This window comes from Hemiscyllium ocellatum, chromosome 9, assembly GCF_020745735.1.
Source record: "Hemiscyllium ocellatum isolate sHemOce1 chromosome 9, sHemOce1.pat.X.cur, whole genome shotgun sequence".
In the NCBI taxonomy this organism is placed as follows: domain Eukaryota; kingdom Metazoa; phylum Chordata; class Chondrichthyes; order Orectolobiformes; family Hemiscylliidae; genus Hemiscyllium; species Hemiscyllium ocellatum.
The window spans coordinates 53975746-53995092 of NC_083409.1; positions in this window are offsets into that span (position 1 = coordinate 53975746).

The window sequence follows — 19347 nt, forward strand, 5'->3', positions numbered from 1 at the left end:
TTAGTGCCTGATGCCACTGGAAAAGTTAAGCCCCTTATAACCAAAAATGCTGCGGGTTCAGTCACAGTCGAAAGGATTACGTGCTGCTTTTCATCTGCCCCAATGTCATTAGCCTGGAAAAGATATTGCATTCTTTCCCATACTAGGCCCAATATTCAGGAATTCCTGAAGAAGGGCTCATGCCCGAAATGTCGATTCTCCTGCTCCTTGGATGCTGCCTGACCTGCTGTGCTTTTCCAGCAACACACTTTCAGCTCTGATCTCCAGCATCTGCAGTCCTCACTTTCTCCCATAAGGAGAGGTTGGACAAACATGGTTTTCGCTGAAGTGTCAGAGGATGAGGGGTGACGGAGTTACATAAAATTAAGAGAGACATAGATAGGGTTGATAGTCAGAGGCTTTGCCCAAGGTGAAAAGTTCAGCTCCAAGAGGGGACAGGTTTTAGGTGGGGGGAGTTTAGGAGAAAAATTTTCACCCAGTGGGTGAAAAGCTCTGCCAGTGAAGGCAGTGGAAGCAAGCACATGAGCAATGTTTAAGGCGGATCTTAACAGACACGTGAACAGGAGTGAACAGAGGGATAGAAACCATGAATAGGCAATCAGTAGCTGGTGGACTAGAATCAGCACAGGCTCGCTGGGCCGAAGAGCCTGTTCCTGTGCTATATTGTTCTTTGTTCATCTTAATAAATTTACATTCTTATAGTCATTACTAAAACATTCCAAGAAACTTCACAGGGGAAGATATTAAGCAAACTTTTAAGCCAAAATCCATAAAGAGATGTTAGGACAAGTGGCAGAAGAGGTAGCCTTTAAGGATTGTCTGAAAGGAGGAAAGAGATTGAGGGATTTAGAAAGAACACTATAGAACTTAAGGTCTGGATAACTAATGACTCAATCATCAACAGTGGACTGTTGAAAGTTGGGAATGAACAAGATTTCATATTTGGATCGTTGTGGAGTTCTTAAAGGGTTTTGTGGTTGAGGGACCACACTATACTTGTAGGAAAAGGCAAGGCCACAGGGAAATTTGCGATCAAGAATAAGAAACTGAGGAGAAGCTGCTTGCTTCTCTCTTCTCTCCCTTCAAAAATGCCAAATAACAAAAAGGATTGGGATGGCATTGTATTAGCTACAAACATGTAAAAGATCAACAGCATTTCAACAGCTTCTGCTGAAGCATCAAAGCTGATGTTTATTTTGTCAAAAATCAAGATTGATCTTGACAATAATTCCTCAAACAGGAATGTGTACCTTCAGTAATATGAGAGTTTTATCGAGGTTGTATGTCTCAGAACTGTACTGAAACTGGAACAAATTTGGGAGAAACAATCTTTTCCATTTAGCCCCTGCACCCTCTTCAGGTGTAATGAGGTACAGACATGAAGAAGGTCAAAAGGTTATGTGAAAGCCAAGCTGGTCAGTAGCACAACTAATTATTCCTCTGCAAAGCAGCCATTAAGAGGGAGCTTATTTAATCATCTCACTGTGATGCAAATATAGGCATTACTTAACACTCACTTGGCTTTCTGCATGCTTTTTTAAGCAAAAGAAAGCAAGCACTTACAATTATATGTTGCCTTTCAAGACTGCAGGACTTCCCTAACTGCTTTTGTGAGACTGTAAGATACAGAAAAGTAGGCCATTTAACCCATTGCATCACCTCTGCCATTCAATGAGACCATTGCTGATCTGATTATCCTCAAATCCACTTTCCTGTCTTTCCCCCATAACCCTTGATTCCCATTCTGATTAAAAATCTCAGCCTTTAATATGCTTAATAACCCAGCCTCAATAACCCTATATAGTAAAGAATTTCACAGATTGGCTGTCCTCAAGAGAAAAAAAAATTCTCTCTGTCTTAAATGGGCAACCACTTATTCTGTGATTATGCTCGATAGTCCTACACTGTCCCACAAGGGTAAACAATCTTTCTGCATCTACCCTATCAGGTCCTGTAAGAATATTTTTTATTTCAATAAGGTCACCTCTCACTGTTCTATATTGCAACAAGTATAGCTTCACTCTACTCAAACTCTCCTCATCAGACAATCCCTCCATATCTGGTATCGGCCTAGTGAATCTTCTGTGGACTGCCTCCAATACCATCTAATTTTTCCCAAAATAAAAGGCCCCAAATTTTTCACAGTATTCCAGCTGTGGTTTGACTAGTGCCTTGAAACATTTTAACAAAACTTACAAACTTATTTACTCCGTTTCCTTTGAAATAAATGCCAGCATTCCATTTGTTTTCCCCATTGCCCACTAAGCTTGGATGCTAGCTTTTTGTAATTCATTGATGAAAACTTCAGATCTCTATTTTCTGTAATTTTCCTCAGTATTTCTCCATTAGAATGATTTTATTATCTGCTAATTCCAAGAAAAATAATAATGATTCAATGCCAAGTGTTAAGCCCCTGGGAAATCACATGATTTCTCATAACTACAGATGCAAAATTAAAATGGGTTCTCTGTGTCTCAATGTATGATTTTAATCAGTATTGTCCCCAGGTGCTCTTTCTTCTTGGAAACAGAGCTTTGTTTCAGTATTTTTTTGTTAAAAAGCCACCACCTTGCTATGCCAAGAGCTGCTTGTTGAAAAACAAATGGGTTGTATATTCCACCTACTGGATTTTATTTGGTCTCTCAAACGTGTGAAAGTTCTCATGGCAGTGAGATACGAAATGGGATCTTTTTGTACCTCCTGGGGACATGTTAATTTTGTTTTTGTCTTTGAATAAGACATTATTCAATGTCTTGATAAATCTATGATGGTTACCTGAAAATCAGCCATTTCTGGATTCACATGATGCCAGTGGCCATTTTAAGACAGTGTTTCTGGTCCTGTTATAGAATCATTTTAGCCCGAGAATATCCCAGGTGCTAAATAAGATGAGGAAATTCAAAAATTGTTCATACACTTAGATCATCACAATAGGTTCCTGGATTTCCTTAGACTATACAAAGCTCCTTTTGATGTTCTTTGCCATACTTTATAGAACATAGAACATTACAGCGCAGTACAGGCCCTTCAGCCCTCGAAGTTACGCCAACCTGTCAAACCAATCTGAAGCCCACCTAACCTCCACCATTCCATGTACGTCCATATGCTTGTCCAATGACGACTTAAATGTACTTAAAGTTGGTGAATCTACTACCATTGCAGGCAAAGCATTCTGTGGGTGGCACGGTGGCACAGTGGTTAGCACTGCTGTCTCACAGCGCCTGAGACCCGGGTTCAATTCCCGACTCAGGCGACTGACTGTGTGGAGTTTGCACGTTCTCCCCGTGTCTGCGTGGGTTTCCTCCGGGTGCTCCGGTTTCCTCCCACAGTCCAAAGACGTGCGGGTCAGGTGAATTGGCCATGCTAAATTGCCCGTAGTGTTAGGTAAGGAGTAAATGTAGGGGTATGGGTGGGTTGCGCTTTGGCGGGTCGGTGTGGACTTGTTGGGCCGAAGGGCCTGTTTCCACACTAAGTAGTCTAATCTAATCTAAACCCTTACTACTCTCTGGGTAAAGAAACTACCTCTAACATCTGTCCTATATCTCCCCTCAATTTAAAGCTGTGCTCGCCGTCCCCATATTTGGCAAAAGGCTCTCCCTGTCCACCCTATCTAACCCTCGGATTATCTTGTATGTCTCTATTAAGTCACCTCTTAACCTTCTTCTCTCTAATGAAAACAGCCTCATGTCCCTCAGCCTTTCCTCGTAAGACCTTCCCTCCATACCAGGCAACATTCTAGTAAATCTCCTCTGCACCCTTTCTAAAACTTCCACATCCTTCTTAGAATGCGGTGACCAGAACTGTACACAATACTCCAAGTGCAGCCGTACCAGAGTTTTGTACAGCTGTAGCATAACCTCATGGTTCCAGAACTCGATCCCTCTATTTATAAAAGCTAAAACACTGTATGCCTTCTTAACAACCCTGTCAACCTGGGTGGCGACTTTCAAGGATCTGTGTACCTGGACACCGAGATCTCTCTGCTCACCTACACTACCAAGATCTTACCATTAGCCCAGTGCTTTGCATTCCGGTTACTCCGACCAAAGTGAATCACCTCGCACTTGTCTGCATTAAACTCCATTTGCCACCTCCCAGCCCAGCTCTGCAGCTTATGTATGACTCTCTGTAACCTACAACATCCTTCCTCACTATCAACAACACCACCGACCTTAGTGTCGTCTGCAAATTTACTAACCCACCCTTCTACGTCTTCATCCAGGTCGTTTATAAAAATGACAAACAGCAGTGGACCCAACACCGACCCTTGTGGTACACCACTGGTAACTGGACTCCAGGATGAACATTTCCTATTAACCACCACCCTCTGTCTTCTTTCAGCTAGCCAATTACTGATCCGAACTGCTATATCGCCCACGATCCCATTCTTCCGCATTTTGTACAATAGCTTACAGTGGGGAATCTTATCAAACGCCTTGCTGAAATCCATATACACCACATCAACCAGTTTACTCTCATCTACCTGTTTGGTCACCTTCTCAAAGAACTCAATAAGGTTTGTGAGGCACGACCTACCCTTCACAAAACCATGCTGATTAGCCCTAATCAAATTATTCTTTTCTAGATGATTATAAATCCTATCTCTTATAACCTTTTCCAACACTTTACCAACAACTGGGCGGCACGGTGGCACAGTGGTTAGCACTGCTGCCTCACAGCGCCTGAGACCGGGGTTCAATTCCCGACTCAGGCGACTGACTGTGTGGAGTTTGCACGTTCTCCCCGTGTCTGCGTGGGTTTCCACTGGATGCTCTGGTTTCCTCCCACAGTCCAAAGATGTGCAGATCAGATGAATTGGCCGTGCTAAATTGCCCGTATTGTTAGGTAAGGGGTAAATGTAGGGGTATGGGTGGGCTGCGCTTCGGCGTGTCAGTGTGGACTTGTTGGGCCGAAGGGCCTGTTTCCACACTGTAAGTAATCTAATCAAAACTGAAGTAAGGCTCACTAGTCTATAATTACCAGGATTGTCTCAACTCCCCTTCTTGAACAGGGGAACCACATTTGCTATCCTCCAGTCTTCTGGCACTATTCCTGTAGACAATGGCGATTTAACGATCAATGCCAAAGGCTCTGCAATCTCCTCCCTGGCTTCCCAGAGGATCCTAGGATAAATCCCATCTGGCCCATGGACTTATCTATTTTCACACTTTGCAGGATTTCTAATACCCCTTCCTTGTGAACTTCAATCACACCTAGTCTAGTAGCCTGTATCTCAGTATTCTCCTCGACAACATTGACATTTTCTAGAGTGAATACTGTCGAAAAATATTCATTACGTGCTTCCTCTATCTCCTCTGACTCCACACACAACTTCCCACTACTATCCTTGATTGGCCCTAATCTTACTCTCATCATTCTTTTATTCCTTAAATACCTATAGAAAGCCTTAGGGTTTACTCTGATCCTATCTGCCAACAACTTCTCATGTCTCCTCCTGGCTCTTCTGAGCTCTCTCTTTAGGTCTTTCCTGGTTACCTTGTAACCCTCAAGCGCCCTAACTGATCCTTCACATCTCATCCTAACATAAGCCTTCTTCTTCCTCTTGACCAGAGATTCCACTTCCTTCATAAACCACGGCTCCCGCGCTCTACAGCTTCCTCCCTGCCTGACAGGTACATACTTATCTCGGACACACAGTAGCTTTTCCTTGAATAAGCTCCACATTTCTAATGTGCCCATCCCCTGCAGTTTCCTTCCCCATCCTATTCTTCCTAAATCTTGCCTAATCACATTGTAATTTCCTTTCCCCCAGCTGTAATTCTTGCCCAGTGGTACACACCTATCCCTTTCTATCACTACAGTAAACATAACAGAATTGTGATCACTATCACCAAAGTGCTCACCTACTTCCAAGTCTAACACCTGGCCGGTCTCATTACCCAGTACCAAATCTAATGTGGCTTCGCCTCTTGTTGGCCTGTCTATATATTGTGTCAGGAAGCCTTCCTGCACACACTGGACAAAAACTGACCCATCTATAGTACTTGTACTATAGTGCTCCCAGTCAATATTTGGAAAGTTGAAGTCCCCCATGACAACTACCCTGTCTCTCTCACTCCTATCGAGAATCATCTTTGCTATCCTTTCCTCTACATCTCTGGAACTATTCAGAGGCCTATAGAAAACTCCTAACAGGGTGACCTCTCCTTTCCTGTTTCTAACCTCAGCCCATACTACCTCAGTTGATGAGTCCCCAAACATCCTTTCTGTAACTGTAATACTGTCCTTGACCAACAATGCCACACCCCACCCCACCCGCTTTTACCATCTTCTCTGTTCTTACTGAAACATCTAAATCCTGGAACCTGCAACAACCATTCCTGTCCCTGCTCTATCCATGTCTCCGAAATGGCCACAACATCGAAGTCCCAGGTACCAACCCATGCTGCAAGTTCACCCACCTTATTCCGTATGCTCCTGGCGTTGAAGTAGACACACTTCAAACCAACTTCTTGCTTGCCGGTGCCATCTTGCGTCCCTGAAACTTGATTTCGGACCTCTCTACTCTCAATTTTTTCTTTATACAAACTACAATTTTGGTTCCCAACCCCCTGCTGGATTAATTTAAACCCTTAACCTTAGCGAATATCACCCCAGGATATTGGTAACCCTGGCTTGTTAATATTACCTAGAGTCTCTAGCCCTGTTATTTCAGTTATCTTCTGAACTCGACTTTTTATACCTGCATGTGCCACTGCAGGAAAAAAAGAGAACATAATCATCTCTATTGTAACTAAATCCAACTACTAGTATTTTAGTATTTTGTAAAATATTTCTCATGAGTTCCCCAGAATGTCTGAGTATCCCTTATTTGCATAATTTCTCTATTACTTGTTATGCATGAAGTATCTGCTGACGTTTCCAGGCAGTGATTTTTGAAGGGAATTTTTAGGAATTGCACAACAGGAGGAAATCTAATCCCATTCAGTCTGATAAAGACAATCAAACATTGATTTTACAGAGTTATTAAATTATCTTAACTTCAACAGGCTCCAGAACAATGAACCAGGATATCCCAGTCACCTTGCCTTGGGGCAGAGCTCCTGATGTTACCATTTATAAAGTCATTTTTAATTATAGATCATATTCAGTAATTTATCCTTCATACTTTGACATCTTTCACAATAGGTTCCCAAATAGTAGCACAACATTCACCCTGCCAAAACAAAAGTTTGAAATACACAACTCTTCTGTTTTTTTCTGTAGCAGTTGAGGAACTAACCATGTCTGATTTGTATTTTGAGATAGATATGTTTTCTGTATGCACTTTCTCTAATTTCATCTGACTCGTGTAACCACCATATGGCATAGTACATAATGTTTTGAACATAAAGTGTATTTATTATCACGGAAGCAAAGAATCCCGACAGTATCCTTTGGGTATAAGGATAGACAAGTTCTGCTGCAACTTTGTAGAACTTTAGTTCGGCCACATTTGGAATATCGCATTTGTTCTGGTCACTACATTATCTGAAGGATGTGGATGCTTTGGAGAGGGTACAGAAAAGATTTACCAGGATGCTGCCTGGTATGGGGGATTTTAGCTATGAAGAAAGTTTGGATAGACTGGGCTTGTTTTCACTGTAACGCAGGAGGTTGTGGGGCGACCTGATAGAAGTTTATACGATTGTGAATGGCATGGATAGAGTGGAAAGTATGAGGCTTTTTCCCAGGATGGAGGGGTCAATTTCTAGGGGACACTGGTTCAAGGTGTGGGAGGGATAATTTTAAAAGAGATGTACAAGGAAGTTTTTTTCAGACAAACGGAGGTGAGTGCCTGGAACATGCTGCCAGAGGAGGCGGTGGAAGCAGACATGATAGCAAAATTTAAGAAGCGCCTGGACAAATACAGATAGTTCTTAGATTAAGCACGTTCTGGCAGCACAATTTGCTCAAAAAGCCACTGAAGAATTAAGGAATGGTATTTTTGAGCACGCTTACCTCTGTACGCAATAGTGTAATTCCAGCAGCGATCGTTTTGCGTGCTTCATTCTGCGCATGTGCCAATGTCTGCGCCAAAGTCTCCATGCTGTTCTGCGCATGCATCGATGTCAGTTGCCAACATGTCAGCTTTCTGTTAGAATTACGGTAGAGAGAGCATCTTTCTGAGAGAGATACGTTGGAGCAGCTTCCTGTGAAAGGTAGACTACACCCAGATTATTGTTTGTTTTTGAAAAAGTGGAGGGGCATAGTGACAAGAATGTTAGCAAGAAACATCCTGGTGATAAAACTGTGGATGGTGTTGCAAAGCAAAGGCTTTAACACTGGAAGAGAAGTGAGATATTATAAAGCATTTTGAGCATAAGGAAAGAATATGTAATACAGCTCACTTATCAGGAATGAGGGACTCTATCCTACGCACCATGATGACACTCTATACCTGCAGTAACAAAATTTTTAAAATGTACTGCATTAAATTTACCTTTGATTCATTGATAGATATGATTTATACCTTAATTCAGGCTGTGCTACACTTAGTGTTAGACTTTTGGGTGATGGTGAGTGATTTTGTTTGGCTGATCTGTTCCTAACCCCCACTTTCCCCATAGGCCCTGTTATTTCTATTAAGCGATTTTCAATTAAGTGAGATTTTGCTGGAAAGCAACTACAGCATTATAGGAGAACTACCTGTCCATGATTAGGAAGGGAATAGAAGAATACAGATCCTGGAAGTGAAGACAGTTTTAGAATGGAAGGGTAAAATGTGTCGGCGCAGGCTTGGAGGGCTGAAGAGCCTGTTCCCGTGCTAGATTGTTCTTTGTTTTTGTAGTTAGGAAACAGGCCATTTGGCTGATTGAGTCCACACTCATCCCCCATACCTCATCCCTGTAATTCTGCATTTCCCATGGCTAATCCACCCAGCCTGCACATCCCTGGACACACTGGGGCAATTTAACATGGCCAATCTACCTAGCCAGCTATCTTTGAATCATGGCCTTGAACATAAATCAGAGTACACTGAAAATATTAACCCATATAATTTGATACAGCGCTGATTATATATTTAATATTCAAGGTATTTATTACAGGCTATGAAATTCTAATTCAGTACTCATTTGCCCTGGACTTTCCACCCATACCCTTTCATCAGAGGGAAATCATGGGTAAGTAAATGCGTGAACAAAATATCCCAGCCTTCCTGTTGATTACAGTGTTGATTGTCCATAAATCTTCATACTAACATACTGCACATCTATATATCAGATTAATGTATCATCATTTACATAATGTAACCACAATAGGTGACATACTTTGAATTGAAACCAAGTGTCAGATATATACAGAGTCAGCGAGTGGATCACATTTATCTCTACATTAATACCACACAAAGGGTGGCACTCCTGCTAAACAAATACGGTTCTTAATTTAAAAATGTGTGACCTTCATAAATGAAAGTTTCCATAAATTTTTAAAAATTGCGGAATTCTACACAGAGGACAGAGGACGTATTCCTGTCTTTCCTGTGTGTCCCAGATGGGTCGTGTGCCATTTTAACTAAGCAATGCTGCGAAGGACATAGTAAGTTTTAAACATGCTTGAATAATTGAAAAATAATGATATACATGGTCCTGAAGTAGAGTTTGTGAGTAAAGTGGTAATTATTCTTTGACTCTACTGAGCATGTGAATTTGCAGTGTCCTAGTGATGTCAGATCATATGATATTTGAGCCTGTGTCTGTGGTTCCAAACTAAGTTCTCTCTTACCATTCTTCTATTTAATAAAGTCTGCTGATGTTTACTCACAGGAGTGCAGACTTCAGTTACTACATGATAGCTGGCTGTGCTAACCACACAAAATGAACTGGAGGCAAGCAGCAAGGAGCTCCTGGAGTGAAGCACCCAGATAGCACACAGAAAAGTTGACAGTTGAGACCAGCACAGTGATTTACCCCTAGAAGTGGCAGAAAAATGTGAAGAGAGACTCAGGATCTGTGGACAATGACAAAAGCCTTTGGCCTATACGGTTGGTCCTCTGGTAGCTGAACAACTTGCGGTTATGAACACAATAGGGAGAGTGATCACACTTGTATCACCAGCTCAGGACCTCCCACTATTTTCTACAGTAAATGTACCTTTATACCTGAAGAAAGGCCATTTATTCTTCCTTCAGCAGTTGTTGTAAGCTGTGCCTTTAAACAGAGAACCAGCTATCCTGCACCTCCTAAAAGCATCTGGAGCAGGAGGACTGAGAAGCAACATTCTGACCACAGAACTTCTTTCCCAGTTTTCTCTCCATTCATGTATCTTTTTTTCCCAATCAGTGCCTGTTTGTGTGCAGGTGCAAAGGGGAGTTAATAAAGGGGTCAAACATTTAACTGGTAGCATTAAATGCCAATGTTTCATCTCTGTTTACCTGTAGCTAGAGTTGAATTACTTCTTCTTTCGTACAGAAACCTGAAGATTAAGCAGGTTGCTTTGACCAACAGGCTATCTCTGCATTACTACTTCTATAGAATTCTATGCAAGGCAATGCATTTCCAATAGAATGGAAGAACTAACATGTTTCTTTGCTTGATATCTCAGATTGCACAGTACTTTTAAAACCTGCTGTAAATACTTTTGGTAACAACAGGACAATAAATTGAAAATAAATGCCAAAAATATGTATGTAATATGTTTAAACGATGAGTAAGTACCATGATTTTTAATGTCCAATAAAGCAGGGTTGTCAACTGAAAGACAAGATTGGTCAAAAATGAATAGTCAGGTCACAATGAACTCAGCAAATAAGACTTGAACAAAATCCCACAGCAACATAATACATAGGTTTGGCACTTAATATGCAGCAGTAGAGACATATGTACTAATAACAAAAGCCAGAGAAACGAGAAGATCTTGTATTGTTGAAGGTTACACTTCAGTAATTGTGAAATTAAAATGCCTTAATGAGTTTTTTTTATTCTCATTTAAATATATTGTACTACGTTTCTGACTGTTAGTAACTCAAGCAGTGGAATGTGACTTGTCAGCAATTTGGAATCCAAGTCCTTCTGAAAAATGAAAAGGTCTGCAGGTGCAGCAGATATTTTAAGGTGTGGTCCAGACGTTAAGCACGCTCCACGTAGAAGCTGAATGCACCAGTGTTGATAAATATAGCTAACAGCAGTGAAAGGTAGTTTTTGTCTGGTCTGTACAGGTAGTTCTTCTATAAGGCAATGATTACATTCTTGTGCAATCCTGCATTATAGAAAAGTTGCACTTTAGAAGCAGCACTTAAAGTGTTGTCAATGTAATCGCATTTTAAAAGTTTGCACTTTAGAAGGTGCTCCCAATTTGTCAATTGTGTTACAGTGAATTCACGTTAACAAAACACGGGTTATCGCAGAACAACCTGCACAGTAATTCAGGCTAAGATCGTTCAAGGAAGCCTGGAATGACTACGGAGTGAATACTCAGTATTCTAGAAGTTTGGGTAGAATCATAGAATACCTGCAGTGAGAAAGAGGCCAGTCAGCCTATCCAGTTTGCACTGACCATCTGAAGAGCATCTCACTCCATCCCTACACCCCACATGTGGTTTAAACCACCTACCCTGCACATCCGTGGACACTACATGGCAATTTTAGCACGGCCAATTCACCTAACCTTCACATCTTTAGCTGTGAGAGGAAACCCACATAAGCACAGGGAGAATGTGCAAACTTCACACAGACACTCGATGCAGGAATCAAACCTGGGTCTCTGGTGCTGTAAGGTAGCTGTGCTACTGTGCTACCTGAATCTAACTGCAATTTAATGAATGAAAACCAGCTGTACTTTACTTTACTTTCTGGTTTTAATAAAAAGGCAACAGCATAATAACAATGCCATAAACAAGTGGAGAATCTTAAGAAAGTAGCCCCAGAGATAGTGAATGAATTGGTGGTAAACTTTTATAATTCTATAGACTCTGGAAATGTTCCTATCGATTGAAGGATAGCTAATGTTAGCTCACTATTTTAAAAAAGAAGGTAAAGAGAAAACAGGGAATTATTGATTGGTTCACCTGACATTGGTAATTAGGCAAATGCTACAGTTCATTATAAAATATTAATAGTGGAGTACTATTATAGGTTTGGACAATCAACATGAATATATGAAAGCAAAATCATGCTTGATAAATCTACTGAAACCTTTTCAGGGTGAAACTACTTTTGCGGGCAGTGCAGATTATAGTCATAGAGATGTACAGCACAGAAACAGACCTTTCGGCCCAGCTCATCCATGCCTACCAGATATCCCAACCCAATCTAGTCCCATCTGCCAGCACCCGGCCCATATCCCTCCAAACCCTTCCTATTCATATCCATCCAGATAGTTTTTAAATGTTGTAATTGTACCAGCATCTACCACTTCCTCTGGCAACTCAGTCCATGCATGTACCACCCTATTAGTGAAAAAGTTGCCTCTTAGATCTCTTTTATATCTTTCTCCTCTCACCCTGAACTTATGCCCTCTAATTCTGGACTCCCCCATGCTGGTAGGAAGGAGACCAGAATTGCACGCAATATTCTGGCAGTGGCCTAACCAATGTCCTATACAGCTACAACATGACCTCCCAACTCTGTACTCAATACACTGATCAATAAAGGAAAGCATACCAAGTGCCTTCTTCACTATCCTATCTACCTGCAACTCCACTTTCAAGCAGCTATGAACCTGCACTTCAAGGTCTCTTTGTTCAGTAACACTCCCTAGGACCTTACCATTAGGTGGATAAGTCCTGCTAAGGTTTACTTTCCCAAAATGCAGCACCTCACATTTATCTAAATTAAATTCCATCTGTCACTTCTCAGCCCACTGGCCCATCTGATCAAGATCCCATTGTAATCTGAAGTAACCTTCTTCACTGTCCACTACACCTCCAATTTTGGTGTCATCTGCAAACTTACTAACTATACCTCTTCTGCTCACATCCAAATCATTCCAAAAGTAGTGGACCCAGCACTGATCCTTGTGGCACTCCACTAGTCACAGGGCTCCAGTCTGAAAAACAACCCTCCACCACCACCCTCTGTCTTCTACCTTTGCGCCAGTTCTGTATCCACTTAAATGTTCAGAAGGCTTTCAATAAGGTCACACATAAGAGATTAGTATGCAAAGTTAAAGTGTGTGGGATTGAGACAGTGTAGTGACATGGAGAGAGAACTGGCTGGCAGACCCTTGTAGTTGAGGCCAAAACATTGAATATTTTCAAGAATAAGTTGGATATTGTTCTCAGGGCTAAAGGGGTCAAAGGGTCTACAGAAAAAGCAGAAATAGGGTGCCGAGGTGAAGAATCAGCCATGATCATATTGAATCACATATCAGGTTCAAAGGGCCAAATGGCCTATCTCTGCTTCTATTATTTTATGTTTCTATTTGACTTAAATGTTATTAACCAATATCCAATGGCTGTCTACATGAGGGTGCCAAGTGCAATAGAATCTGGGCCATTACAGGGAGAATGGACCAGGAGAAACACCTCTCTGAAGTGTTCTGAACATCATAACAGTCCCAATGGGAGACTTCAATTGATCCAATTTAAACAGGGAAACTCACAAATGATTATCAGAGTTAGTAATGCACAATTGTATTTTGACCCAGTCTATCATTTAGAAAGTGAACAACACTAGGAATGATCTACCTGGAAACATTGCAGAGGCAAAATCCCTGGTTACATTTTATGAAAAAACTAGGAGTAAAAGAGGGACTGTAAGATGCTTAAGAACAGATCTTCCAATAGAGGCTGAATAACCTGACATGCCTTATGATGTAGTGAAATGAAATATTGGTTGATTTGCTTTCTGTAAGTCATAAGCTCTGTAGCCAACTGGAAACCCACAGCTCCAGCTATGATCCACAATCTGGACAGACAGGGGCCTCTGAATCCACCTGACTCTCCATCACAGGTAAGCTTTACTTTATTTTGATTGTTAGTTTGATAGTATTCTTAATTCATGGATGTCACTGTAAGCATTCTACACTAAGTACACTCACTTATTTACTAATATTCTTTAAAGTTGACATTACCTCCTAGCTCTCTGTAGAACAGTAAACTTTGGCCTGTCACTCACTGAAAGCAATATCCCATTGTAGGGTTTCAGTTGATGAGTCACATGCAATCACCTTGTCCACTTGGCAAAGTTTGAAAACAAAACACAAAAGAACTATTACTCTACGACTCTATTGATTTGTAAGCCAGTTTATCTGAAGCCTATATCCATCTATTGGAAGATGCCGGTGTTGGACTGGGGTGTACAAAGTTAAAAATCACACAACGCCAGGTTATAGTCCAACAGGTTTAATTGGAAGCACACTAGCTTTCGGAGCGACGCTCCTTCATCAGGTGATTGTGGAGGGCTCGATCGTAACATAGAATTTATAGCAAAAGTTTGCAGTGTGATGCAACTGAAATTATACATTGAAAAAACAGACAGGGGGGTTCCCTCCCAGTTGGGGAACACTTCAGTGGTCCAGGACATTCAGCCTCGGAGCTTCGGGTGACCATCCTCCAAAGTGGACTTCGGGACAGGCAGCAGAGGAAAGTGGCCGAGCAGAGGCTGATAGCTAAGTTTGGTACCCATAGGGAGGGCCTCAACCGGGACCTTGGGTTCATGTCACATTACAGGAGATCACCATTGCACTGCACACACACACAGATATTCTTACACACACACACTCTCACATACACACGGACACAGGTACACACAGACGCGCACATAGATAACCAAACACATCCTTATAGACACACAAACTCCCACACTCACACATGCACCCCCTCACAGACACTCTGCACTCACTATACACACACACACACACACACACACACACACACACACACACACACACGCACACATATATTTTGTGGGGTGAATTTGTACATTGCACTTTGCTCAAAAACTGCATACATTCATGTAGAACTCTGAGCTCAAAAACTGCATGAAGTTATGTAAAACTCTGTTATCTCACTTTTTGGATTAGAATCAATCTAAATATCAGGTCATAGACAGAGAACACAGGGGGCTAACACCTTCAACATATTGTCTAGCTATCACCATTGTTAACAGCTAACCCGAGAATGCAACTTTTAAAAAAAGGGTTTTGTGAGTTACACATGAAAGGAGTGAAACTATCACTGTATTCTAACAGATGAAAGGCTTAACAGACAATCAATTTTTCAATTTATAATGTCAGTTACATCACACTGCAAACTTTTGCTATAAATTCTGTGTTACGATTGAGCCCTCCACTATCACCTGATAAAGGAGCGTCGCTCCGAAAGCTAGTGTGCTTCCAATTAAACCTGTTGGACTATAACCTGGTGTTGTGTGATTTTTAACTTTATATCCATTGATGCATTACTGAAAAGAATACCTGCATGTAAATTCTCAAACGCATGATAGGCCCACCATAAAAAATCAAACTTCATCTTCAACCTTATTTGGGCATTGCTGGTTAAACTATTTGTTTCCAATTCTACATTGCCCTTGAAAAGCTGGTGGCAAGCCATCTTCTTGAATCACCGCAGGCTACGTGATAAACCCTCACAATAATGTAAGGAAGGGAATTCTAATCCAATGCTCAGTGCAGTGTCTTTCACGCTTCACAAAGTATTACTATAACCTGCTCCTGGTCTCAAAATTACTAAATAAACATTGCTTTTTTTTAACCACAATGTCCGTCTCTGCCTTTTAAATGCTAATTTCACTTTAAATTTCAAGTAAAGGTAGGAGATGTGGCTGTTTCAAGTGCTCTGGCTTTGTTTAAAAGGTTGTGACAAACACCAGAACATCCAAAAGTATTTCATCAGTGGGAAGCAGAAGCATATTAAAGGTTATTCATAAATATGGAAACAGAACATGGTTAAACTGGTCTTTTGTTGAAACAAAACCAAATAAAATCCATAGATTTATGTCAAACATGTCACCTATTTTAGTGTAATAGAAAGTGAAGAGATATCTTACAGCGAAAGATGGTTTCAGTTACTGAACTGTAACTCATCAACAATAGCCTTCAGCAGTTCTGTGAAAAAGCCCCCAGAATAGTGCTAACCAGTCTCTCCATCATAACATACTAATTGACTGTCTCATTCCTAAATTTCTGTCTTAGTCAATTCTCAATTCATTCTATCTCTTCCCAACTCCATACCATGTCCTAGCGTCTACACATAGTATGTGCACTTGTTGCAGTTTGGAAAAGGCGAATACACTGGGACTGGCATCATGTTTGCTACCTTATTAAGTAAATGTTGTGTGATATGGAGTCTGCTTTAAGGACATCTGAAGAAAGACAGGAGGGATTCTGCTTTTTGATATGTCTTTATCTGGTATATTACCAGATCTGCAGTGGCCATGCTTAATGGATAGCCTGTTGCCTGCTCCCACCTACCTGCTCAAGTGTTCCTCCCCACCTTAAACCCATAAGTGATTTCTGTTTTCCTGACGTAGGAAGTTTTTTTTCCTTAAAAGCTTTGTCTCCATTTCCAGAAGAGATCATTGTTTAAGGTAGGCAGTAATGGAAACCATACCAATATTCACAATTGCTGCTTCGGTGAGTGACACTCATCAGCTGTAAAATTCTTGGGGTTGTTGAGGAAAGTGTAAACACCACTCCACAGGGCACATACCAACACATGTAAGGAGATTTTAAGAGTTTTCAACACTCTTTTCAATAATGTGTCTAAAGTATCTTAAAAAGAAAGCCAGAAGACCAGGTAAGCAGCTAAATATTTCAAGTATGTTGCTATCCATTGAGCATGGCCACTGCAGATCTGGTAATATACCAGATAAAGACATATCAAAAAGCAGAATCCCTCCTGTCTTTCTTCAGATGTCCTTTAAGCAGACTCCATATCACACAACATTTACCTAATAAGGTAGCAAACATGATGCCAGTCCCAGTGTATTTGCCTTTTCCAAACTGCAACAAGTGCACATACTATGTGTAGATGCCAGGACATGATGTATTTAATTTTTGCAAGTGAACAGGCAATGTATCAGCTTGATTGCAAATAGAATAGAACCTTTTGTGGCTGGCTATGCACCATTCATTGAGATGACTGTAATATAAAGTATTGGCAGCCTATACCATAAAGGGAAGGACCTTGTGGCAAAGATCCAAAGGAAAGCCAAGATCAAACCCCCTCCTTATAGGACGTTTAATGTCTCACATATGCACATTCCAGGTAACCACAAACAGGATAAGACAATGCTTTACTTTTATGTTGAAATTGTTTCCTTATGTTGTCACTGCTGATGAACTTTTAATTTTAATTTTAATTTATAGCACAACAAAAAAAGTGTTTACAAGACAAAACAAACTGCAAGGTATTGACGTATCTGAAATGTTACTATATCTGCACCTGGATAAATTCTCAAACTGACTTGCATCAGAACAATGACAGAGGTGGTAAAACCCCAAAATACACATATCTTATTGTTCATTATTAGCTAATTTAGAAGTCACCTTCTATTGACGTTGATTCTACAGAGTTAGTTTCCCGAATTAATCATCATCAACAGCAGTGAATTGTTATCAGATGCAGCGGTCAATTGCATTAAGGATGTGTAAGACCATGTAATAAAAAGCATATGGCATTAAAACTAGATGAGAACTTCCAACTGGGAAGGTGTTTCATTAATTACTTACCTGAGGTTAAGTTAGCACTTTCTACTTACATCATCTGTTATGGTTTGTTAACTTACATTTAATCACATTAAATCAAAACTTTTTTCTGCTACTACATTTGAGTGATGGAAATTGCTCCATAGTAATAAAAACAAAACACAAATAAATGGCTACACCATGAGAAAGCATAAAACACCACCTTGTCACACATCCTGTCATAGGCGTGGACATTCCTTTCTATATGTGAGTTTGAGACGTGAAGTGACGCAGCATTCTTTGTGAAGCCAAGCACATCTGATTATGACTGCTCAGTCACACACTCATCTGCCTCAGCATTAAGGTGGAATTGTTCATTGAGGGTTGGGAACATGTCAGATTTTGTTTGATGGGTAAATGATGAGTAAAATGCGAGATCTCTACAATATTAAGCCATGGATTTGATTCCTTGGTTGCTCTAAAGGGGTTACCTCTCAATTAGGACATCAGTTGGTGCCACTGGATGGCAGGTAATATATCAACCAGAATTTCCACATATAATTGCTTTCAAATGACTATTTGCTTGAAGCTATGGATGAGGATAAGATTCATTGTACTTCAGCTGTTCTTCACAATTAATGTTTGTGATAGGTAGAGGCAGGGAAGATTTCATTTCCTCACTCTCATTTCCCCACTCTCATTTCCCCAGTATTTGCTTAAAACCTTCATGTCTCAGATCTTTCTGGTTTTTGTGAGAGTTCATTAAACTGGAACATTGAGTTCATTTCTCTCTTCACAAATGCTGTGTTATCTGCTGAGATTTTCCAGCATTTTCTGTTCACATTTCAGATTTTCAGCATTTTTTTTGTTATTATTCCACTCAGTTTTAATGTTTGCATCAAGTCTCTGAGGATCTTTATTCCAACTGCTTTCATTTTCCATCAGATTTGTTTTTGTTTAAGATTGCAGATGTGACACCTAAATAGATTTTGAGTGACCCAATTACTAGCTTGCAGAACTTACAGATCATGAGTGTGTCTTTACAAATTTTGATTGTTGTGTAAGCCAACAGCTTTCTGGAATTCATTCTGTTTCTGCCAAATGTCTCACAATCAGTTTGTCTTAAATGACACAATGGGCTGAACTTTCCAAGCCGCTGAACGATGTGAACAATTGCAAGATTGGAAAAATGAAATTCCCGATGTTAAGAAAATAGAATGTCTGATTTTACACTCAAGGTTTGAACAATGAGATGAGAATCTCAAAATGTCAATTTGCAGCTTGCAGTTTAAAGGTCACTGTCTAAGAAAACAGGAGAGACCATTTCGGACTAAGAAGAGGTAAAATTTATTCACCGAGAAAATAGTGAGCATGTGGAATTTTCTGCCACAGAAAGCAAATGGGGCTAAAACAATATATGATTTCAAGGAGGAGTTAGAAAAAGCACTTGGAGCTAAGCGGTTCAAAGGATATGGGAGAAAAGAGAAAAGAGGCTATTGAGTTGGATGATCAGACATGATCATAGTGAATGATGGAACAGGGTTGAATTTCTGAGCCCTGCTGCTTTTTTCAATGTTTGCACACACTTACAGCTCTTTGGTACCTAATTTTGCCTCATTTGTAAGCAATTTCCTTTTCTTCCCTGCAGTGGAGTGAAACTAGATGCAACAATTACTGACTTTCATTTCAGAGTGTGTATCAAGTGGCTCCAGGCCTTCATCTTGGACAGAGGTCACAAACAAATCAAGGCATACTTCATGG